Source organism: Aplysia californica, unplaced genomic scaffold (genome assembly GCF_000002075.1).
Source record: "Aplysia californica isolate F4 #8 unplaced genomic scaffold, AplCal3.0 scaffold00396, whole genome shotgun sequence".
NCBI classification, from domain to species: domain Eukaryota; kingdom Metazoa; phylum Mollusca; class Gastropoda; order Aplysiida; family Aplysiidae; genus Aplysia; species Aplysia californica.
The window spans coordinates 753926-759477 of record NW_004797666.1 but is presented as its reverse complement, the minus strand read 5'-3'; the positions used below and the strand labels follow the sequence as shown (position 1 = coordinate 759477).

The window sequence follows — 5552 nt, the reverse complement described above, 5'->3', positions numbered from 1 at the left end:
TAAGAAAAAAAAGTGAAGTCGGAAATGATCCTATTCTTTTTTTTTCGGTAATTATAGATCTAGGACTAAATGTATATTTAAAAAAAAAATGATAATTCTTAAATCTGTTTTACTTACCTAATCTAGTTTTTACAGAAACGAATCGTTCAGTTTTAATTTTTCGGCACCTTCAAAACAAATAGGTCATATAAAGCATAATATACACGGTCTTTGATATAAGTGCTGGGGAAAAGGATTTTTATACTCTATTATAAGTTTTTTCTGTTCAATTTGTAAAAAAAACCGGAAGGCTTGGCTTTTGAGACAATTCGTAAATTCACAAAATTGCGCTGTCCCGATTCATTGAGAATTTCTCTGGCCGTGGCTTACCCCGATCAGTCGTCGGCTCATCAAAGAGTCCAGTTAAAAAGCCCAGTATTGTGTGACGTCATGTGACGTCACTTGGGGGTTCCCAGAGGCACCCCTGTGCGGTAGCCTTGGAAGAGAGAATGCTTCCGGGTTCGTTACCTCCCTTGGATGTCAGATGTGTGTATGTGTGTGTGTGTCGGCTGACGGTGAGAAGAATTTGTGGGTAGAACAACACAGTGGCCTTGATGTTCAGTGGCAGGTATGTGGATTATTTACCGTGTTATGTGATATAACTACCCTTTCCTACTGTCTCGTGTGTGGTGACGATACATGAGCTTCCTGGTTTTTTACTGTTCAGCAAACAGATCTGTCAATTTTTCATTGGAATGCCATTTTCATTTTGTCGTAATGGTAGCCTAGGTCTGATGTCGATATTTATAGACATAGATCTAGGCCTAGAGGAAATAGGTCGCGTCTAACGTAAGATTTCGCTGACAACACTCTCTGCTATTTTATGAGGTAAGGAAATATACACCCTTAGATATGCCTTGTGTGTAAGTTTGTACCTTGTCTCTAAGGAAAATACTCTCTAGATTTTAGATCTAATCGTAAGATGAGTTACAGAAGCCCATCGTTTGTTCAATACTTTGTTCTTCCGTGCTGTGCCGCAGACTGTACGTTGCCAGCTATACCTCTATAGATCTACGTGGGCGATGAAAACCAACTCTACTCTCTGTGCCTCCCAATGGGCTTTAGTCTAATAATTATGATTATTTTAAAAATTATTATTACTGTCTCCTTGTCCAACCGAGTTCATAAAGGTTCACACACCACAAATGACGTGATTTTCCTTTGTTCAGGACAATTTGTTTAGAACTGAATTGAAATTTTCCTTGCAAAAGCACTGCAGCTGTAGTAGCAGTGATTAATTCAGAGCCAACTCCTTGGCAACTAGATCTAGATCTAGATTCTAGTTTGCTCCAAATTTCTAAATAAAGTCATTGAAATATGAACTGATAAAACCTCAGTTCTGATTGAATTCGAGACAAAATTGTGAGGTCACTCTCAAAATTATTATTATTTTTATAATTTTTCGCTTTACTTTAGTTTTAGGCGCACCACGCCTATTTTCAATTAGATCTAGAATTTTAAAAAGAGTTTAAAGTAAAGTTTTATATCAGACCATGATCATGACACTAGCCTATTGTCATTGTCAGGTCTGATAAAGGATTGATGACTGAAGGTGTTTTGAAGTCGTGAAGGAGCCCAAAGGTTTTTTGTTTTTTTTAAAGAATAAAATTGTTTTACGGCGCTTGCAACTGCATAAGGTCATATGAGTGCACAGGACACGTTTAAACATTTTCAGTTGGTAGGAAATTTTGAATTTTGCCCGGGTGGTGGCCGAAGGAGCCTTTCATTTTTCGATTTTAGACCATCAAGGGATCTTTAACTTGCACACGCGACCTCCGAGATTTTTCGCCCTTGTCCGAGGAGGCTAGGTATAGATCTTTCTTACCAGAAGATAAGAGGTGTGGCTGAAAGACAGCAGTAAGAAGGAGCCAAGGGGAGAAGCAGTAGAAAGGCTTCAGAAAGAGTCAGGAACCCAGAGGAGGGGGCAAAGGAGGGGAGGGCAGAAAGGGGAGTCAAATGAAGACGACAGAACATTGCTAGAGAGCATGAAAGGAGGTGAAAGACAATTTTAGAGAATAAAATTTTTCGAACCCACGACCTTTAAATCGGAGGTGAACACATTAACCAACCTCTAGGCCACGAGACCCCCACCCAAAGGTCTACTCTCATGATGATGTAACTTGTGGGATACCAAACTTGTTTGAGTGAGGAAAAATGTTATTATATATTATATAATGCCGGAACCTGAAGTTTGCTTACAGCTTACGGTTACAGAAATTTTATTTTCTGTATTGCTACTGTAGTTGAAGGTCTGACGCTTTTGTTTACGTAAGGTAAAATTTATTTCACTGTAAAACAAAGATTGGTAAACTCTTGAAAGTTTTTGTAATAATCATACTCTCACTCAATGTTAGGGTACAGTGAAAAAAATGGAATGTGTGGGACAATTTAAGAAGTCTGACAGAGCTCCCATAAAATGTTATTACATGACATAAAATATACTCTTTTTTAGTTTAGTTTTAGTAGAGGTTCTACAGCGCTCGCAACTGCATAAGGTCATGTGAGCGGCAGAATTTACCCTAATTGAATGATTGTGAAAAGCTGTTCTTCAATTTTGACTCTTTATAAAAAGCATCCTCCTGTACTGTGTAGGTGTATTAATGCTGAACCACAGCTGTGGTGCTAAGAACTCTGTGAATTGTTATTATATCATAAGAAATGCAGCGACGGATTGTTCGCTGATTTTACGGTGCAATATCTCAGGCTGTTATTAAAAATATAATACTATAGTACTTGGCAGGCAGGCCATCGGGGGTTTTTTTTTGTCGTGAGTCTGAGAATTGCAGGATTTTAACTATGTAACACTATTCTCTTCTGTCTGAGGACCCTAAAGAAAATAAAACTACTGAGGAGGACTATTTAATATTTAATTCATTATTTTTACGATTAGTTTCACTTGCCTTTCATGTTATCCCTCTCACTCCTCAGCTTTTCAAAGCTGATGGTCGGTACATCGGGAGTATTTTCCCATTTTACTTTCTCTCTGTCAACTAATTCTGTTCGTTACGTAATATACGATGTAAGTAACTGTTTTGCAAACTGTTTTTTTTAAAGTGATTATTTATGATTTCTGTCTTCCTTGATCAGTGATACTGTCACTACTCCGTAAAGAGTCTGTCCTTTTTATCTATTTTTAGGCCAATATTTATTTTTTCAGTCTAGAGTAGAACTCGTTGCTGACTTTAGGAGTAGTAGTAGGTAATACATTTTCAAAGAAATTTTTATACTTACAGTAGAAGTGTATGTTCATATTTATTTCTGCTCTTGTAAACAAAAACAAAGGATATTTGAGACTATGCACAGGGTTCACCAGCGTTTTAGCTACATAGTTTTGTAAGTCGCTCATATTAAATGCTCTAAGGTTCTATATTAAGGGAGGGGAACCTTCAAATCGAGTGTTTATCAACTTTATCTCCACCACGACTAAGACGAGAATGTGGAGAACCTTTGAAACTACCGAAACTATCCAAAATCAGAATATATATATATCTCATGTGGATTCGAACCAGGGTCATCCGCAACATATTCTAGTCTGTTGTCATCAGGGTTGTCTTCAAACTCAGTTGTGACGGAGAAGATTGTGATGGAAGTAGTAGCAGTAATAATTTCAGTGGCTATAGGTGGTAATCACATTTTCATATAAATATACTACAGGGCCTGCTTAAACCGAACAGGATTTAAAATTTGAAAACAGTGGTTAAATGGAAGAAAAGAAAATTCCTGACTTTTCATTTCTGTTTGAGCAACCTCTCTAAACCAATAGCCCGGCTAAACAGAAGACAATCTGGTGGTCCCACAGATTTGGGTTTATGTGGACTCCATTGTAGATTTTTTGTACACAAGCTGTTTAATCTGACAAATTTTTGTAGCGCAGACAGCAGCAATGCTCAACTTGAGAACTGTATAGTCAACTGTAATTTGTTGTGATTGTTTCATACATTAAGAGCAAGCATTTTTTCCTGATATAATGTGCACTTCATAAGACAGTTTGTTTAAATTTTATGCTTACAGATGTGAGTTAGTAAGGACTTTTAAACAACTTTGGCTCTCATATGTATCATTTTGTGAGCTTTCTTAGCTTTACTGTAACGTTTATTGTTTAATTGCATACAGAAGAAATCAGTTGAATATCGTTAGTAGAGTTAAGTACCATTTTGGTAGAGAAAGACCAACTGAAAAACTATATTTGACTGTGTGTCCTTGAAAATCAAATGCGTTTGTTTTTCAAGGTTGTGAGGTAAATCGATTGGGCAGTGGCAAATTCGTAGCTTTTGCCCCAACCATGAAGGAAAACCTTGCTGGCCCCAACTCAATCCAGTGAATCTGATTGGCTAGTTATCTGGGTATAAGAGGTCAGGTGTCATATTCACTTTGTCTGGGATTTTACGTGCATCACGAACAGTAGGATAAGGACGCTCCATTGGTTCATTTTTTTTCTTGTCTGTGAAGCAGATGGCCCTGGTTCGAATCCCAGATTGGAAGTTCTCGAACTTGGGTTGTTTTGTGTTTTCACGGCTCTCAACCCCTTTAGCTCGAACCTATTGGAGACAGACGATAAATTCGGAGGTCTCGCCTTTTAAATTTCCTTTTATAAAGTGTTGATAGGAGCATTTAACCAAGACACTTTTTTACAGTTGGGTTGCAATTTGCTTTCTTTCATGTTATGTAAAGTACAGTCAAACTTGTTCTAGCGACCACCTGTCCAAGACAATCATTTACACAAACGACCACCTGTCCAAGACAATCATTTGTACAAATGACCACCTGTCCAAGACAATCATTTGTACAAATGACCACCTGTCCAAGACTATCATTTGTTCAAATGACCACCTGTCCAAGACTATCATTTGTACAAACGACCACCTGTCCAAGACAATCATTTGTACAAATGACCTCCTGTCTAAGACAATCATTTACACAAAGGACCAACTGTCCGAGACAATCATTTGTACAAACGACCAACTGTCCAAGACAATTATTTGTACAAATGACCAACTGTCCAAGACAATCATTTGTACAAACGACCAACTGTCCAAGACAATCATTTGTACAAATGACCATCTGTCCAAGACAATCATTTGTACAAATGACCATCTGTCCAAGACAATCATTTGTACAAATGACCATCTGTCCAAGACAATCATTTGTACAAAAACAACCACTTTCCATTTCACCCATTTTGGTTTTTTGTATGGAAAATATTGACACAGTCCATGAGGACCACCTGTTTAAGATGGCCTCTGTTCTTCTCAACAATTGGTGGTTGTCTTGGACAGGTTCTAGCAGTCGTCATTTATAATCATCTTCATCATGAAGCCCTCCTATCCGAACTTATTATTTGACCTTATTGTGTTGCAAGTGCCGTAAAACTCATACTAAAACTGAACTGTCCGAACTTACTTGTCTGGGGTCTCCACTTTCTGCTTTCTGTGGGGTCGTGTGTGGGTCTCCTTGACGTCATCATGCTGCAAAGAGGTTTTTAAAAACTTGTTTTGAGAATTGGAAAAGCGATG

At 37.9% G+C, this 5552-nt stretch overlaps 1 long non-coding RNA gene across 1 annotated transcript in view; it reads left to right on the top strand.

Annotated features, from left to right (window-relative positions):
- The first annotated feature begins 528 nt into the window (after positions 1-528).
- Positions 529-5552, top strand: part of LOC118478177 — a 44089-nt gene continuing 39065 nt past the window's right edge. The window contains exon 1 of the long non-coding RNA XR_004858882.1: positions 529-607. This is a non-coding gene — a long non-coding RNA (uncharacterized LOC118478177). The remainder of the gene's footprint in view (positions 608-5552) is intronic.